This window comes from Dermacentor albipictus, chromosome 6, assembly GCF_038994185.2.
Source record: "Dermacentor albipictus isolate Rhodes 1998 colony chromosome 6, USDA_Dalb.pri_finalv2, whole genome shotgun sequence".
NCBI classification, from domain to species: domain Eukaryota; kingdom Metazoa; phylum Arthropoda; class Arachnida; order Ixodida; family Ixodidae; genus Dermacentor; species Dermacentor albipictus.
In genome coordinates, this window is record NC_091826.1 from 62,103,162 (window position 1) to 62,122,751 (window position 19,590).

A 19,590-nucleotide genomic window follows, 5' to 3' on the forward strand; every position below is an offset into this window, starting at 1 on the left:
CAGTGAACCGGAAGCCGAAGAATTAATCACTTCAGACACGGCGACGAGCGATCACTCCGCAATACGCATACGCTGGCATGCTTCCAGTCAAGAGTAGGACGCCATATATCCTGAGAACACAGCTTTCAAAACACCTCCGGCGAGCAGGATGAACCGAGATCTATAGGAACCAGGTACACATTTCGCTACTACCATTACGTGTTCGTCTTTCGTCATTCGTTCAGCTACCGTCGAAGTCCAGCGCGCATACGCGTCACAAATGAACGATCCGCGTCACAGCTGTCTCAATAGTGACTCGACAACCAACCACTACACACGCGCACACGCACGGACGTTCCGAACTTCCACAGAGGCACACACGTCTTCTGAGTCGACTTCCTAATATTTCTACACTTTTCGGACCATAAAGGCCGACAGTTCCACTGTATCCAAGAGAGGGCAACGAATTGCACGTCGCAGGAAAAGAACGTCCAGATGACCGCTGCAAGCAGACGGAAATGTGTCGAACCACAACTACACGACCGCAAATCACAATATGATTCACCAAGGTCTTCCAGACGATCACGCGCGTCCTGCGCAGACGGCGACCAGACGATAGCCAATAAGTGTGCCTCGCACGGGCGACGTCGTCGCGGGTGCAGAAGTCGTACAACCGTCTGTCTACACAAGCGCGCGCACACACACGCACAAAGGCGCGACCGCGCGCTCGGAACGAACGAACGACGACGCACTTGCCGCTGGCTGACCTCTTCTAAACTCTGCCGCTAGCGACGGGGCGTCGCCGTCGTAGCACAGGCAGCGATTGCGGCGGCGTCGGCAGCAGGCCAGCCCCAGCTAGCCTCAAACACTCGCCGGAGCTGCTTGAAATCGTCGCACGTACTACAAGGCCCGACCACCAGCGCGTACGCTGCCGCCGCGGCGATGTTCCCTCGCCGCTTCTGCACGCGTAGTGGTGGCCGTCTCGGGCTGTGCGCACACCTATAGCACTTCCTCCAAGCTCCTCCACGCGTCCTCGCTCGCACGTAGCAAACAGCGGTAACGAGTGTGTGCGCGTGCGTGCATGTATATGCTTCGGCAGGGGGTGGAGATCTCAGACGGCGTGGAATAAGCCGCCGTGGCAAATATACCCCGTTATTCTTCTTTTTGTTTTCCCTTCTTCCAGTCGGCCGCTTAGCTGCAGATGCTTCTGTGTATATTACACTCATTATACGCAGTCTACTCCGGGATCTCCCGTGAACCGTGAGAGAGGAAGACGCGTAGTGCCTTCCCCCTCCTAATGTGTGCGTGTCTGTCGCGCCGTTCTTCGGGCGAGGCGGAAAGACAATGAAATCTTCGGCGCCGTAAACTCGTCCTAATACGGAACGACGAACAAAAAGACGTTATTTTTTTCTCTCTCTCTCTCACTCTCATCACGTGCGTGTATACAAACACGCACCTATGTATCACACACATGCTCCAGAAGGAGCTGTATAGGACGCCGGGTCGAGCAGATGGCGGAGGTTTAGAGCCCGCAGCATATGCGCGCTGTGAGAGGTCTATTGTTCCTATAGTGACATCGATGGAACGCCTTTATAAACGTTGTTGCGGGCGTTGCGAGGTTCTTGTTCCACTCAAAATGCATTCCATGGACGGTTCACGCTTGCTTGCCGGCCGCTTGTGATTTCAGCGTGAAACATCGAAGGTCGGCCAGCATCACGTGACACGGTAGGGCGTCCGCGGAAAGGGCCTCCGTGTAATATAAAGCGGTGGAACAGATGGAGAAAAGTGAGAACACCTTGCTAAGTGCGCGCGTCCTGTAACCACTCCAATCACTACGTACACTGTTAAACATTTCCTGTGAAGAAAAATACAAACTGAAAAAGTGTCTCAATTTTCGCAACATCTTTTCTGCTCTCTTCTGTCTTCTGTTAGCTTGCATTTCTAGGATTTCATGAAAATGATATGTTCACAGTTTTTTCGTTATTTAACGGGAAAAAGACCGTTATACAGTTTATTCCCTTAAGGGAGTAACCTCTACTCCCATTATGCTACACTCTTAAAACTGTTGCACCCTTTGGGGTGTAAATTTGTCCCACAACAATAATCGTCATCTGCCTTGCTTGCCTTTCCTTTCCTGAAAACTCGGCGCTCGCTACTTTCATGTCGAGAATGCTGCGTCACACTGATAACGCGCATTCCGTTCGTGACTGGGAAGTACCGGGCTCGCCGCGTTAGAGAAAGGAAACGCGGGCAAGACGGATGACGATTATTGTTGTGGGACAAGATAAGCCCCAAAGGGTGTAAATTTTTCTAAGAGTGTACACTCTTAAAACTGTTGCACCCTTTGGGGTGTAAATTTGTCCCACAACAATAATCGTCATCTGCCTTGCTTGCGTTTCCTTTCCTGAAAACTCGGCGCTCGCTACTTTCCTGTCGAGAATGCTGCGTCACACTGATAACGCGCATGCCGTTCGTGACTGGGAAGTACCGGGCTCGCCGCGTTAGAGAAAGGAAACGCGGGCAAGACGGATGACGATTATTGTTGTGGGACAAGATAAGCCCCAAAGGGTGTAAATTTTTCTAAGAGTGCACTCTTAGAAAAATTTACACCCTTTGGGATGTATCTTGTCCCACAACAATAATCGTCATCCGTGTTGCCCGCGTTTACTTTCTTTAACGCTGCGAGCCCGGCACTTTCCAGTCACGAACGGCGTGCGCCTTATCAGTGTGACGCAGCATTCTCTACGAGAAAGTAGCGAGCGCCGAGTTTTCAGGAAAGGAAACGCAAGCAAGGCAGATGACGATTATTGTTGTGGGACAAATATACACCCCAGAGGGTGCAACCGTTTTAAGAGTGTGTAGCACTCTAAAGGGTTCACACCCTTTGAGGTGTATATCCGTCACACAACAGTAACACTCATCTGCCTTGCTTGCGATTCCTTTCTTGAAAACGTCGCGCCCGCTACTTTCTTGTCGGCAGTGCTATATCATGCTGATAACGCGCATGCCGTTCGTTATTGGGAAGTACCGGGCTCGCAGCGTTAAAAAATGCGGACAAGACAGGTGATGTTTATCGTTGTGTCAAGATACGACTCAAAGGGTGTAAACTTTCCTTACCCTCTTGAGCAAAATTACACCCTTTTGCCACAACGATAATCGTCATCTGTCTTGTCCGCATTTCCTTTCTTTAACGCTGCGAACCCGGTGCTTCCAAGTCACGAACAGCATGCGCGTTATCAGCATGACAGAGCATTCTCGACAGGAAAGTAGCGAGCGCAGCGTTTTCAAGGAAGGAAACGCAAGCAAGACAGATGGCGATTATTGTTGCGTGGCAAATATGCACCCCAAAGGGTGTGAAAAAAGGGCACCCCAAAGGGTGTAATTTTCTTGATAGAGTAGTGCGCGACAACGGCCCAAATATGTGAAAGTAGTTTTGATATGCGTGACGACACACTGACGTACCTGCGTGGAGGTTCCGGCGCGAAATTCAAAATAGGGAACTTTGACCATCATTTTTTTCGTCTGCTAATAAACTTACTATCGCGAAATTAACGAAAATGAAGCTTTGGAAGAACAATTTATTAGTATGAACTCAGTAAGTGCTTCTCTTTAGTTGTCCCTTTGTAAATAGAGATCCTTCCAAACCTGCACGACAGCGACGGGCAAAGTGCAAACGAGCGAATTTGAAAGGTTTTGACATATCACCGGGCATATTTCTTAAACGAGTACTGACACAGCAGTTGTTTTTTCATTCTGTTAAACATTTTTGTCTCATCTTTATTGATTTGTTGACAGCTGTCGACCAAGCTGCTGAAAAAAAAACGCATGCGACATATGCCCTACATCCATAATTTTACTGGGATCTTGTATGAAAACGCATATGTTTCATTATAAACCCATATGACATTTGGTATTACGATACGGAAGGGGAGGGGGGCATACGACTATCCTTTAATATGAATTAATTGCGCTACGGAGTCTCATTTTTTCAAGAGTGGAACAAGTAATTATATGTTATTTTTTTCACTATGATCTTATAATGCCAGCGGGAAACGGGACGATATCCTGTTCCACCTCTGCAGCTAACTGAAAGATAAAACCTGCGGGCGAAACAGAAACAAGTGCACTTTAAACATGTACTGCACGTGTTGCAAGCGCTCAAATTAAGCGTGATGCAAAAACACTCGCTTTCCGACCCCAGCACCCACGACAGGTCCCGGCCCGCCCGCACGGAAAAATAAAACAACCAAAGCACGTATACGGCTAGGACAAAATCGTTGGTCGGTTAACACGAGTCATAGCCGACGCACCGGCTCGTTTTCTTACTACCTTTTTCTTTACTTTTTTTTTCTTTTCAATTCCAGAAGGGTTCCGTCACCGCTTGGCGCCGATGCAACAAACCGCCGCTACACCTCCGCGCTACGTGCCCGCCAACACCAACGGCTTTGGCCAACAACAAGCTCGAAGAACACTCTGGCGACCGAGTCTGAAACGTGGGCCGCGGAGAAGGGTCTTCGCCGGCGCTTAACAAGCAACGTCTGCGAAGAAAGTAAAAAATATATAGATATATGTGAAAGCTCAATAAACGAGAAAGACTTTCAAAACGCGAGAGAGAGAGACAGAGAGAGAGAGAGAGAGAGCTCGATCTGCACACAGCGCGCGGTGTTCCTACACACCGCGTCTTGGCGGTGGGGCCGAGAGACAACAAAAGAGTGCTTCGCCGACCGGCGGGCGGGTCACGGTGCCGCAGCAGTTATTCCGTTTTGTTTCGCGGGGGCTAAAAGCGGGTCAGCAGCGGCAGGTGCGCGAGAGTGCACGAGGCGTTTGTTGTCTCAACTATCGTGCGGGTGGGAAGAAAAAGAAAAATTTTGACTTCCAAAAGGGAATAACCCGGCCGACTGCTGGCCACGCGGGCCCTTTGTGGGTCGCGGGTGGAATACAGCCAAGTCGCGTGGTCGGAGTGAGGTGAAAAGTGTGTGTGTTGGGGGTGAGGTGGCAGATGGTTACAGGGTGTCATCGTTGGTGGTGGTGGTGAAAACTTATGTATTTGCAGTAAAATTGCAGCGGAGAGACTCTGAGTGGTAGGAGGTTCTTGGCCAGTGGCGTAGCAACAGGGGGGGCCGTGGGCCCTGGGTGCACGGGGGCAGTAGGCGGGGGGGGGGGGAGGAGGGGTGTCATATACGTCTGAAGACACCCGCAAATTGTCGATATCCTCACCTTCCTCGACTACACCCGGGGGGGGGGGAGGGGGGAGGGGTGACAGAAGAGCATAGGGCCCCGGGTGCCAGACGACCTAGCTACGCCACTGTTCTTGGCTTGCGATGGGAGGGGGGGCTCAGTCCAGGGCTTCGCTTGCAGCTGCCGCAGAGTAAATCAGACTCAGTTGATATTCCAGGCTCTCACTGGCCAGCAGCTCCGCTGTGCGGTGTTGCATGGAGGGGGGGGGGGGGGGGGTGTACGGCAGTGATGGCCTGACATGTCCACGTGATATGGTATAGGGTGGCTTTAGCTGAGCACGATGGACAGCGAGGAGGGTATACGACGTAGGATGTATTTTATTGAGGACTCGCAAATTGGGATGCGTGCCAGTTTGTCGAGCACTTTGTGTCGCGCGCGCACTTAAATTTGCGCGAATACAAGCTGAGCGTGCGGACACGTCGAGCAAGGACAATGACGTAGCAAACAGTGTCGAACGCGAAACAGCCTACAATCGTAATCCATTCGAACCTAATCGCCTTCGGCCTAAATGATGATGATAATGATGATGATGATGACGATTATTTCTACTCGTATCCCTTTCAAACGCAGATGGGACCAACAGTCACGGAGCCTGTGCGAACTAGTCAAGTTTTAGTATTTTGCCTATCTCTTTATGTTGTAAGATTACCTATACATATGCATGTAACGATCCTAGACTCATCTCTTCCCTGTTCCTTGCTCATCTCGATCGCCGGCTATCGGGGTGTCAGCCTTGGACCCCAGCGCTTCTGGAAGATCAACGTTCCATATGCACTTTTGGCTGAGTGAATATCTTGGCCTTCCGTTACAATAATTATGCTGAATCATTTTCCGGAGCTATAGTGTTCGACTAAAAAGAAAATGTGGAGTTTAACGACACGAAACTGCACAGTGGCTTATGACTCGTGAGGGACGCCGTATATAGTGGAAGGCTGCACTCTTCAAGTAAAAAATTGCTTGCACTCTTTGGGGCATGCAATGATCTTGTCCCACAACGATAACCGTCATCTATCTTGCCCGCACTTCCTTTCTTTAACGCCGCGTGCCCGGTATACTTCCAGGTCACGAACGGCATGTGCGCATCGTCAGCGTGTGACATACATAGCATTCACGACAGGAAAGTAGCCAGCGCAGAGTTTTCGAGAAAGGAAACGCAAGCGAGGCAGATGATGGCTATCGCATGTGGGATTCAAGATGGGCCCTAAAGGGTGCAAACGTTCTTTAACAGTGTACGGAATAATTTTGACCACCTGTGGTTATCTAGCATTTGCTCAAAGCGTGGTATATACACAAGCTGCTTTTCTTCCTTTCTTTCTTTTTTTTTGCATTCCGCCTCTATATACAATGCGGCCGGCGTGGCCGGCAGTCGAGCCCGCGACCTCGCGCTGAACAGCGAAACTCCATAGCCAAGAAGGGGTTACGCGCGGCGGGTAACAAGTTCACTCGAGCTATAACAAGTTTCGAGCTTTCTTGCACTAAAACGACCTATGTAAAAGGAAAATATTTGCACATTTGTGAGCCAGACGTCACAACCATGTAACGGCGCTGAAATTTCAAAGACAAAGCTTTCCGTAAAGAAACTAAATAAAATAGAGTTTTGAAAAAAAAATGCTTTGCTAGTCTGTAAGAAGTCTGTAAGTCTTTAGAAGACGCGGATATCCAACCCAGTCATGAACCGGTGACCAAAGTCAGCTTGACCCGGGAAACCACATCTCGCATCATGGTTGACCCCGTCCGGCGAAACATCCACCCAGTGCATAACGAGGGTAGAAGCTTCGCAAGGGCCAAGTCCGTCCTTGAAAAGATCAATCAGCAGAAACTAGATGCCCTCTTTGTCGATGCTGCCAAATATGACAGTGGGGATAAGTTCGCTCTCTCGGTTGTAGACAGGGGGGGGGGGGGGCAACCTCGTCAACCTCGTCTGTTTGCCCATGTGGCGGAGGAAGCAGCGATCGCTCTGGATTGGATGGATGGATGTGGATGGATGTTATGAGCGTCCCCTTTGAAACGGGGCGGTGGGTTGCGCCACCAAGCTCTTGCTATTTATTATACTGCCTAATGTCCTACCTAGGCTAAACAATAAAAAAAAATTTTAAATCACACTAAGAACTCCCACAACCAAATTTTCTGATCTCTTATTGCGAACTGTGTTTTTGTACGTCTCCGTTTTTTTTTTTGTCATTTCCCTACTTCCACCAATTCTCCAATCGCCTCTTACTAATCCTTATTGCGGACATGTTTACTTTTCCACTGCTCTCGCAGAACCCAAGGGCTCCAAGGAGGCCAGTGGTGCCTAAATCGACTGCTGGGTACACGTTTTCACATTCTAATAAAACATGCTTCATAGTTTCTCTAGCTTTACCACAGCAAGCACATGCTTCTTCTTCCTTCTTATATCTCGATCGCTTTGTAGGTGCGGGTTCTCAGGCATCCCGATCTCGCTTCGAAAGCTTCCCTTTGAGTTATCATAAATTGTTTCTTTCCTGATTTGGTTTTTTACTCTTAAGTAGTTACTCATGGCAGGTTTACTTTAAATTGCCGTCACCAATGAGATTATTTCAACTTCTCTGACTTTCCGCTTGACATTCTTTGCTACTGTGTTGCCCACCCTACAGGCCGCATACTCGCTGGTAAGCTTCCTAGTTCTTTTCCTCCACTGTGAATCAATGTTTTTCCTGTACAGATACCTCAAAACTCTCCCAGCCCATTTACTTTCTGCCATATTCCTCAGTCATTCTTCATACTCAATTTTACTGCGAGCTTCCCTCACTTCAAAACTAGTCCAGCCCATATCACCCTGCACCGCTTCATTTGTAGTCTTCCCGTGAGCGCCCAATGCGAGGCGACGCACTGACCTTTGGTTCCCATCAAGTCATGATTGTACCCCTGATTTAAAGCAAACAACCGCATTTCCAAAAGTAAGTCCTGGAAACATTACACCTTTCCACATACCTCAGAGCACCTCGTACCTATTGTATCCCCATAGCAATCTGTGCTTCATTACGGCTGCATTTCTCTAATTCCCTTCACTGTTATTGTTTTTCCCTGTGTTTCCATATATCTATTGCCTTCGTTTATCCGTATACCAAGGTAATTATCTTCTGTTACCGAGGTATTTCCTGGCCGTGTCACCACTGTCTTTTTCAATAGATACAATAACATCTGATTATCTAACGCTAAATTTCAAACCTAAATTGTTGCCTTCCTGTCCACAGATATTAGCCAGACGTTGCAAATCACTTTGCTTGTTAGCTAGCAACACAATGTCGCCCGCATAAAATAAACCTGGAAGCTGCTGCTCTACTACTGTACCCGCCTGTTTGCATGAGAGATTAAACCCGATATTACTTCCTTCTAGCACCCTCTCCGTCCTCACCATGTACATCATAAACAGCACTGGGGATAAAGGGCACTCCTGCCTCAGTCCCTTGTTGATATAAACTTTCTCCTCGCTCCTCATCCCTTCCCATTCAACGCAAACAGTATTTTCAAGGTAAATCTCTTTTAAAAGCTGTAGACAATCGTCACCTGAGCCTTCCGCTTCCAGAATATCCCACAAAATTTTGCGGTCTACGTTGTCATAGGCTCCTGTAATGTCTAAAAAGGCCACATATAACGGTCTGCTTTCTACTTTTGATATTTAAATACCCTGAGTAAGAACAAATAAGTTATCTAAACGCCTACCTATTCTGAAGCCATTCTGAAGTTCTCCCAAAATGCCATTATTCTCTGCCCATGCTTGAAGCTTTAACTCGATTGCCTGCATTGCTAGCCTGTAAATTACCGATGTAATGGCCAACGGTCTATACAAGTGAATTCTATCTTTCTCCCCCTTACCTTAATAAATTAAATTCATTCTACTTTGTCCCCAACTGTCTGGTATTCGTCTATCTTTTAAATTTTTTTCCAGTGCTTTCACCAGAGTTTCCTTGCTTTTAATTGGTCCTAGTTCATTAATCAGCCTAACGGGAACCTCGTCTAGCCCTGTGGTTGTGCGCTTAGGAATTTTCTATTCGGCTTTCTTCCAGTTGAAATTTGTCAGCACCAGCTCCTTTTCCACCTGGGTCTCTTTCATGCTTTTTTTTCTTCAAATACAACATCGTAATTGCCTTGGAAAGATTCGGCTGTAATTTATTGCCGATTCTCCTTCCAGTCCGTTTCCATCTTCGTCTAGGATATGTTGTTGCATTGTTGACTTCCTGCCTAATAATTTTATGTGGTTCCAAAATATTCTAGGTGCAGCCTTGTTTTTCTCACGTTTTTCTGACAACCAACGTTCACTTTCACCTTTTAATTTTGCTTGCACCAGTATTCGAACCATAGACACTTTCTCCCGGCATATTTCCCATTTACTGGCTACTTCATCCTGCGGCATTGACTGCGCCTTCTTTGCCTGCCTGTGCTCTCGGGATGTTTTCTGTCGTTCGGCGATCGCTTCTGATATCTCCCTGTTGCACTAGCTTTTCGGTTTCTTTTTTTTCCTTTCCAACAAACATGTTGTTTCTCTTTCCGTATTTCTGTCGTTATTACTCTTAGAAGCTCACTATATTCCGACTCTTTATTTGACCATTTGCCAAGTTCTTCCTCGACTCTAGTGATTATATCTGTTATTTGTTCAGCGTTCAAATTTGTACTGGCCATATTGAACTCCTTGCTCTCTTTCCTAACTACATATTCCATTTTCAAAATGATGCGTTTATGGTCACTCCCTATGCTGCTATACCCTTCCTGATGAATGACCGTTCATCTCAACTTATCATGAATTCCTTCTGTCATCAGACAGTAATCAAAGGTTGATTGCCGGTTTCCCACTTCCCACGTGATCTGCCCTTCACACGTAGGCCCTGTATTCCCGATAGCGAGGTTATGTTGCTCACAAAGGTCTACCATTGACTTCCCGTTTCACAGCTCAAAAGTTCCTCCTATCGTCTTGAAGTAAAATTCTGAACGTTGGGCTGCTGTGTGTATGCTATAGCCTGTGCAGTAAGCGTCAAGCTAACGTCATCTAATATTTCGCGTGCTCCTCATCAGGCCAGCGTTGTGAGACGCCTGGTAGCTGCCGTGGCGCTGTTCCTTAAACAGAAGTTGCCTAGGGCGCTGCGTCGCACCAGCAATTCGCACTCGCGCACAGAACATACGAGAAGCGCAACGCTAAACTTCGCTATCGCTGCCAATGCTTACCTCGGACAAAACAGCCAATTTTTCGGCCATTGCACCGCCGCAGCATTCGGCACCGCAGTAAACCTCCATCGCGCAACTGCCGCTATTGTTGCGTCATCAGCTGGCGCAACCCGGCGTCTGTGATGCGCAATTCTGCAACCACTAAGTGGGTCCTTTACTACAACACAACTCAATATTATTTACACACTGTGTATGCATGTTTTTGTCAACGGTACTCCAAAGAGAAACATAAGGCTTGGGAGCGGGCTAGTTGGTAATACACGAGTAGAATTGGGCTAGATTATAGGTTCGGCTAGATTGCTAAATAACACAATAGCAAAAGCACCACTCCTACCGCGACAGATCGCGTAAGCCCTAAAAGTCGCAAAACAGTCTCTGAAGTCTACGCACCAGCTGGATTGGATTTGTTCATGGATTTTGGCTAAGCCTACTTGGGTCTGGCTAATCGTATATCAGTAAGGGACTAAATTGCATTGACCCAAGTACTCAGCTTTTAGCAAGTTTCGATAACTATTCCACCGCCTAAGCGACCCCAAGACAAGGACTACAAAAAATAGGAGACGCACAACGGGCCGGAGCAGGGAAAGCAGCGTTCGTCCCGGCTCCCGTTTTCCTCCACCTGGCGCCTGGCCAATGACTCCCAGTGCCTCGAAATTTTCACCAGACGTTCGTGAGTGCTGTCGCCGTCCTTTCCAGTCATTTTTCGGTAGCTGCGACGACCCCTGTGAAGGGTATAGCCCATTTTCGGGCTCGTCCCCGGCACCCTCCACGCTAAGCCTAGCTCCCCGGCATGAACGGAGGAGCGGAGCGAGACGCAGCTGGCGCCGCCAGCGCGCGAGCTGAACACCAACGCCGCCCGACACTATCAACAGCCCTCGCCACCTACTATGTCGGCAGCATCACCGACGCAACCATACAAGAAAGCAACGAAACCGCTGCCTGCCAACGACTGCAAGATCGTTCCTAGGATCCGAGGCGGTCTCGACCATCGCTACTAGATACTTTTCAGTTGTAAAACTCCGCCTGGGAGCGGCGCGAGAACGTGACCCTCTGCCGTCTCCTCTCGCGAGGTGGCGCTGCCGCCACGGTTGGCCCGGTTGGCTACAGAAGCTTCCCAAGGCAGCAGCGCGCCGCCGACTCAATGCCAGTTTTTTCTTTTCTTTTGCTGCTTTTCGTGGCGCTAAGTATTCAAAGAATAGCATTTTTACATTGTGCACTCTGTAAAAAGCAGCTAATAGGTGAATGAAGAGGACAGTGAGGCGTTTCATTTGTGGCATGTTTTATGTACAGATGAAAAAAATGATAGGACCGGTACAACGCCGGATTGATGAATCTAAGCATGATGCATCGATATTCACAAAAGACGCGCTTTCTTGGTTGCTACAGCTACCTTGTCACTGCTTTCTAGATGACAGTTTGTATCCCTGGAGTAAAAATGCATCCGCATAACAATGAAGAAATTCAGTACTTCGCACGTGAACGCGAGCAAATGCTCTGCACAACCAAGAAGAGAAAGGCAGCACCCTTCTAGATCATCTAAAACCTTCCAAAATATCTCTCCGCAAAGGCCTGCCTCATCCAGAGAAGCTGACACACTTTTGTTAGCAGTCTTCATAAAGCCCAGCATCTTTGGCGTCGGGTGCTTTAAGGAACCTTGCTTGAGACTTCTGCACTCAATTAAGTAACTGTCGCAGCCAACTGCTGGGATTTCAAAGCTTATGTCCGCTATGCATAGTTCACATGGTGCGCCCTTTCTGACTTTATGAATGACATATCCACACAGATAATAAACAGCATTGTCCCTTATGTTTCCTCGAGCATAAGTGTGCTCATTGCAAGCACATTCTGGTGAGCTGCTTGGCTCCAGGCAACTTATCAAAGCCGCCTCAATGGCATTGCGAAAACTTTTTTTTTTTTTTTACTGGCAGGCTTCTCTCATCTGCTTAAATGTGTCGATGACGCCGACGAACACAGATAGGGCCTGACATACCTTCCACACGTAGCGCTGTTTTAACAGGTGTATACAGGATTAGAAGGCGGAATCTGCGGGAAGTTGATAACAGTAGGATGGGACTCATCACAATCGAAGGAACGCACTAGTCCAATCTATTGCTGAAAAAAACATGAGTGAGGGAATTTCCTAGAAAACAGTGCAACGTGTATGCAGTCACAACAAATGTGAACAGTGTGCCTTACCTCCAGTGAATCTTGATAATTAACTGGCTGTCGAAACATAGAGCGCAACTGGACGCGGCAGATCATCGACAAACATCAAAGTTACTCGCAGCGACTTTGTCGTTTGTTGTGATGCAAAAAGCTTCAGGTTCTTTTGAATTGCACTCTGTTCTGTCAAGTTTAGCTGTTCCGAAAAATCTTTGATGACCTGGAATGATTAGTGCAACAAGTTTATAGCCCTTGGGAAATGCGCACGAAGTTCAAAGCCGGTGGCCTGGTACACTATTTCGTCGTAGAATGCTCGCAAGTTTTTAATAAAACACAAAAAAACAGGAGTGAAAACAGACAAAGTGATAGTTAGGAAGGGCGCGGCACCCTCCTTAGCTATCACTTCATCTCTTTCTCGTGGTTTTTCTTGTTTCATTGCCGTTTCATTGTTCCATTGCAGGCATGTTTGCTCACAAGGCGAGCAGAATTTTCCTGGCATACAAATCAGAAACACGAGCAAAACGTGGCACGCTGCTGCGCTCACCGGCGTCTCTGTCCGCCCGCACAAACGTTGCGCGCACCGCCCGCCTTCGGGCCGATAGTGTCGTGCGCGCCACCCCGCGGGCGCGACAGAAAGGGGTCAGGTGCCGCGGCGGAGTTTGACAACTGAAACTAATCTAGTAACGTTGGTCTCGACTGCACCAAAATCTACACCCGAGTCCTACGCCAGACCAAGGCGGCCGGTCTACTCATCAGCGACCGCACCACTCAAGAGCAACTACCCGTCAACAACACCAGCAATATCATCCTGGTGAGCACCCGCCGCGGTGGCTTAGACGCTATGCTGCTGCGCTGCCAAGCACGAGGTCGCGGGATCGAATCCCGGGCGCGGCGGTCGCATTTCGATGGGGGCGAAATGCAAAAACGCCGTTTTCCCGTGCATGGGGGCACGTTAAAGTCCCATAGTGGTCAAAATTAATCCGGGGAGCCCCACTACGGCATGCCTCATAATCAAATCGTGGTATTAATTAGCACGTAAAACCCCAGGATTCAATTCAGCACACCAAATATGGACCATGCAGACCTCTACAAGATCATCCGCACCTTCAACGGAACCACCCACAAGGTGGCCTCCCACGTAGCTGACCACTAGAGAGAGAGAGAGAAGGGAAGACGGAAAGACAGGGAGGTTAACCAGACTGAGTCCAGTTTGCTACCCTACACGTGGGGAGGGGAAGGGGGAGTGAAAGAGGAAGAGAGAGAACCTAGTGAAGGATGTCTATAGTCGGGTACTCAAGTCTGTTGACCTCAGGTAGCGAAAAAGCGCTCGAACTGCTTTCTGGGCCAATAAACTGTATATGCTACCAAAGGTAGCATATACAGTAACTCTATACTGTATTCACAGAGCATATACAGTAACTCTACTGACCACTCGGACACCTCTTGCGGCGTGATCCGCCTGCCCACCGACACACCCGAGCAAGCCATCCTCCCCACCTTCATTAGCTACAATCCCAGCCTCAATTAATCCGCCAGGCGTCTGGGCAATACCGAATCCGTCCTCACCTTCCAAGGGAACCGCGTCCCCTGCTATATCAAGTACGAGGGCTGTGCCCTTCGATGTGCCCCTTTCCGGCAGAAGATCGAGGCGTGCACTCGCTGCCGCAAATTCGACCATTGCTAGGACGTGTGCCCGTTCTCCACGGGCACACGCTGCCAGAACTGCGGAGCCGTCTACCCCTCCATGGACCACGACTGCAAATCGGTGAGCATCGTCCGTAACGATGCACGCCCTTGAGGCTCCCAGCTCTACAAGCAGCGGTATAAGCCTCCACCGACATCCTCCAAGGCCCGGAGCCCACCAGCACTCTCATACCTCGGACCAGCCCTGCCCAAGTCCGCACCAGGAGCAGCAGCAACAACCCAGGGCCGCACACCACCCGCCAGGGCGAAGCATGGCCCGCACTCCCGCCACCATCGCCCACAAACTCCGCGATATCCCCACCACAGGTAAGCTGGGCAAGATTAGCCTCCACTGTTGCGACGCCAGTTACTCGAACGTCGACCGGCGCTACTATTAGGAAGCGTGGCGTTGTCGGCAGGCGTCCGGTAGATCACGGCGACTAGGCGGGAGCGAGACGACTTCTAGTGCGAGACTAGCACTGTTTATTCCATGACCGGTGAAGGATAAAGAGAATGAATGAATGAATTGAAAAAGTATGTTGCGGGACCGCTTCAATAGGCCCACTGAAATCGTAGGCGGGATTTTGCACACGTCAACGTCACGTGACATGTACTGAGTCCCGTCGGTGCTTAGCGGCTGCTCCTTCTCTCCTGGATGACGTTTCACGTGCTTGCCTCCGCTGGCGGCAACCCGCGGGTCTTGTTTGGTTCGCGGAAAGGGTCTCCCCTAGAGTCGCACAGTTCCCGGAAAGGGTTCTCCTCTTGGTCGCGCAGTTTGCGGAAATGGTCTCCCCTTGAGTCGCACACACACAAAGGGGCCCGAAATCACTGCGGGGCGCCCGCCAGGCCGGCAACCACTCGAGACAACCACAGCAAATCGGGGATCCATCCTCCGTTTCGATTAGGCGTGGTCTTTTGAGCATCCTCTTTGCCCGGGGTGTTACACGCCAATCGTAACACTACGCACACCTCGCCATCTCAGCCTTCCAACCTAGAAACCTCTCCTTCTAGAGAACGTCACTCAGGGAGGAGCAGCTAAAACTGGCGCTTCAACCCCCCCCACCACCACCACCCAATCATTGCAACCTCTCACACCATCAATTCCACCAGCTACCACTACCTCCACCCAACCGCCCATGGAGGTAGGTATTCTAGCTCTGCCTCCTACGCCACCCTCTCCCGCCAATAAACACAATACCCCCGATACACTGCGCACAGATAATTGCCAAGACGACACCCTCCGTAGACTTACCGATAAAATTACCATTCTCGAAACTGAAGTCCACGAACTACAAGACTTTGTCACCTTCAAGCAAAGCTGCACCGCGCAAGTCGTCGCCCTTAAGACAAACTCGACCGCCTTCTCGAGTCCGTCACGGCACAACTAGCCAATCACCCAAGCCACCCACCCTCCCGAGCGATGGCCAGTAGTCCTGCCCGCTCCGAACTCGTTGTCTGGCAATAAAATTTCAAGGAGTTTGGTCGTAAAAAAAGCCAGTCTTCAGCAGTGCATTGCCAGCTGCAACAATCCGCCTGCCAGGAAACCCACAAAACAGCGCGATCCCGTAGTTACAATATCATGCAGGCCAAACCAACACCCATACCTAGTACTGCCGTATTCATACACCTAACCGCCACCCACTCTCAATTCGAGGACACCGGCATAAGGCACGACTTTATCGAAATCTTTCCTCGCGAAATTTGCACTCCGGCGATTCACAGCAGCCGCCGCCCACAGATCCCCCTGACAACGCGCGCTACTATGGCGCCATCTCGTAGCCATCATCGCTGCACTACGCTTTTATTCTCACCCTTCCGCTACACCCTCCTCCTTCGCTTCAGTCCACGTTTTTCATCCGCCGCGCACTCTGCGTTTATCTTTCGCTCGTTTGCCGACGCTCGCCGCAGGAACGGACGCCTACTGGGCTCTAAAATTAGCTTGGCGGAAGATCGGGCCAACGCCCATGGCCATTTAAGAAATTGACGGCCCGATGTCGGCCACTCGGGTCGGGCCGGGCTTGGTTCTTTGTAAATGGCCAGCCCCTTTGACAACCAACGGCAGGTGGTCGGCAGACGACGCCGGGCCGGCGTCACGACGGCCGGTTAAATTGTAGCCGTGTTCGGCCCACACACGGGGGCCGACGAGTTCACCACGGCTGCAAGAGTGTGGATTGTCCAGGGTCAGCGTTCGTTTGCCGGTATTCATACTAAGGCTTGTCTTTTTTCTTCTTTTTGAGTCACATTTACCGGGTGCTTTTTCCTATGGCAATTTTTTGAGGCGCCCTGTTGCAGATACCACCATATTGCCCTTCTTCAACTAGGTTATACTGGCGGACAATACATTCTGGATAAGACACAAGGGCAAGTGTTTAATTTAAAAAATCAAGCTTTTTTAATTAATTGCTTTAGGGCACATGCTTTAACGGTGAAATTAAGGCCCGTCAACATGCAGGACCTATTCACTTGGAACCAATTTTAAGACGTATGTAGTCAGTCAACAAGGCGAGTTGGTGTCACAGTTACTTCCCTCAAGCATTGGATGTATTCATAATGCAGCAAGAAAATAGCTATGACACCAAGGCAATGTTGCCGCACACTGACGTATATCTTGAAACTGGCACTATAGTTACAAAACTAGTGCCAACTGAATAGGTTCTTGCATGTTAGAGGGCTCATTTCCGTCACTGCAATGTGCGCACAAAAGTTATTAAAGAGATAATCAGTACAATCTCGTCAATGAGCAACTTCTGCACTAATCATTTAGAAAGTATTGTCTGCCTGTTAAGTGCAACTCATATGAAGAAGCAGGATGCTGGTATCTGCAATAGAAATAAAAAACAGCTTTACATTAAGGAGATCGTGTATAATTCATTATTTAAATCATGCATACGTTTGTCTTACAGAATGCAAGCGCTTTGTCGACAAGTTGTCACTACAGTTGATTTTTAGTCGAGTTTTATTGAAACATTTAGATATAAGCACAACAGAAATTGGAAAATTTCGTTGTGAATTGCTGCAATAGCAGGTTAGGTGAAACACAACCAATGACTGTCTTGTATAGGCAGTTGAAAATGTCCTTTCTTGAATTGCATAAGCCCATTCACCAGAGAACTGTGCAGCCAGGTCACTTGACTGCTTCTGCCTTGGTCCTGCTCTGGCGTCTGAAATAAAGACATGTATATTACATAAGAAGATATGTATGTAATATACAAGTTTAAGAAATGGGACATGTATCACTATTGTATGGGTGCAGAATATTGAACCAGAAACTTCGTTGTCTCTCAAAATTCTTTAAGCATTGTACATAACCACAGGTTTTGATAAATCCGTGATCTCTCATTACAAACACCAAATACGCATCGCTACATGCACACATAGTACAACGTCATCGAGCTTCAAAATAACCGTCGTAAAAATGTGATGCGAGCGAGGTGAAATTCGCCTTTCTTCAAATTATGTTATGTGCGTCTCCATGACTGTAGCGTATGTGCATTGTGCACACAACACACTACAGGAACAGCATGCACACATCAGTACTCCATGCATATCACAATGCAACTACACTCTCTTAATTCGCTTGCCTGACAAGCTTTGGCATGTAAACTCTTGCACATAAAGTGCAGCTACAAAGACCACAATGCATTGAATCGTGCTATTAACATGTCGATTTCAACAGATAACAAAGTGCAGGCGAGCTCTCGAAACAGCTTGAACGGTACTTATCCACATTCTCTCAAAATCAACTCTACACGATATGGGCTCGAATAGCATAAACAAAGCGTACAACTTACGTGTAAATATGGAGATCCGTAAGAGGTGAAAATCCGCAGGCTGGAAATGTCCCACACCCGTTTAGAGCGGATTTCTCGCTAACAAGAAGCGCAGCGCCAAAGAAACCATGCAAAGCAGCCACCGAACGCTTTTTCCTCCCAAAAGGTCCTCGGGCCCCCCTTACCTCCTTACAGCTCTTTTCCGTCACGCCCGAAGTTGTGCATAGAAGTTGAACAGAAGAGAGAAATAGAAATCACCATCTACCATGCCTACATTTTGCCAGTTCCTTCCTCGTGAATGTTGCACGGGCGGTTGAGCCGCTGCTCTCGCGATTCTTCCGTTTCCCGATCCTCATCCCTAACAGGTGCCATAGAGCACACACTCACTCGTAGAGTTCCTAGCAGAAATAAGTGCTTTTCAACGCGACAGCGTTAAGGGCCCCCGTTTCCCAGAAATTCTGGTGCCGGCGTCGACGGAGTTATCTGCGAGCGAGAATTTCTGTATGTATTTAGGTGTATGTGCATGCCACGCCTTGCTATACGACATGTGGTATATGTGGGTAATACTGCCACACTATTTTATCACCAAAGTTGCCAAAGGCCACAAGCACAGACATTTCCTGCATTAAAGGAACATCAAAGAGCAATAACGCACTTTATAGTACTGGCATTCTAAAGCATCACCCATTGAAAAAAACCCATACGCCTCGCAACTCCGATAGCCAATAATCCAATGTGAAACACATACAAACCTATAAACACTTGTTTATTTTTCCAATGTGTCACATGTTACTGAATATGGGAAGTTATGGGGAATGCGGGTTTCTTTCGGTAGGGTTATAGGGTTTGGCAAAAGAAGAAGGCTGATTATTACGAGAAGAAAATGGAGCCAATTAAATGCTATGAGAAGCCCCAGTGCTGGTATACACCAATGTAATGTCATGGATGTTAAAGTACTTTCTCAGATTTAAGCTGCTTTGGCAATGTAAGTATTCTTGAAGCTCACTAAGCTGGCCATTCAGCTTTTTCAAAATGCAATCTAGGTAGGTGTTCTTTACCAATAAAAAATTAACTAGACCAGAGTAGACGTAGAAATTTGTTAGAGAAACTTGGTGCGGGTACTTAAAGTTGGGTGTCGCCACCCATCACTCGTTATTACATTATTCCTGGGCAACCAAGTAACCCCTTGTGGTAAGAGTGGCAAAAGTGTAGTTAAAAAATTTGTAATATTCTTCTAAGCGTCCCCTTAAACAATCAGGTTTCAGCAGGAGACCCAACTATAAATTCAAAGAAAATTCAAAGACGCCGATAAATTCAAGGAGGGGGAAACAAACCTAATTGTACACATGCACTCAAATACAGCGAAATATCCTTTTTAGCTGCAAGAAATTGCAGCTAAGCAACTGCTGTGTTGGACACATACTTCCAAGCTCTTCAGGTGGTTTTTCAAAGCTGACTTTTCCATTCTAATGATATCAATTGCCTTCTGGTATGATGGTTAGTAGCATCCAACTTTAGCCAAAGATACTCATCGTGTTTAAAGCCCAAATGGCTTAAACTTGCCTTCTACCAGCCC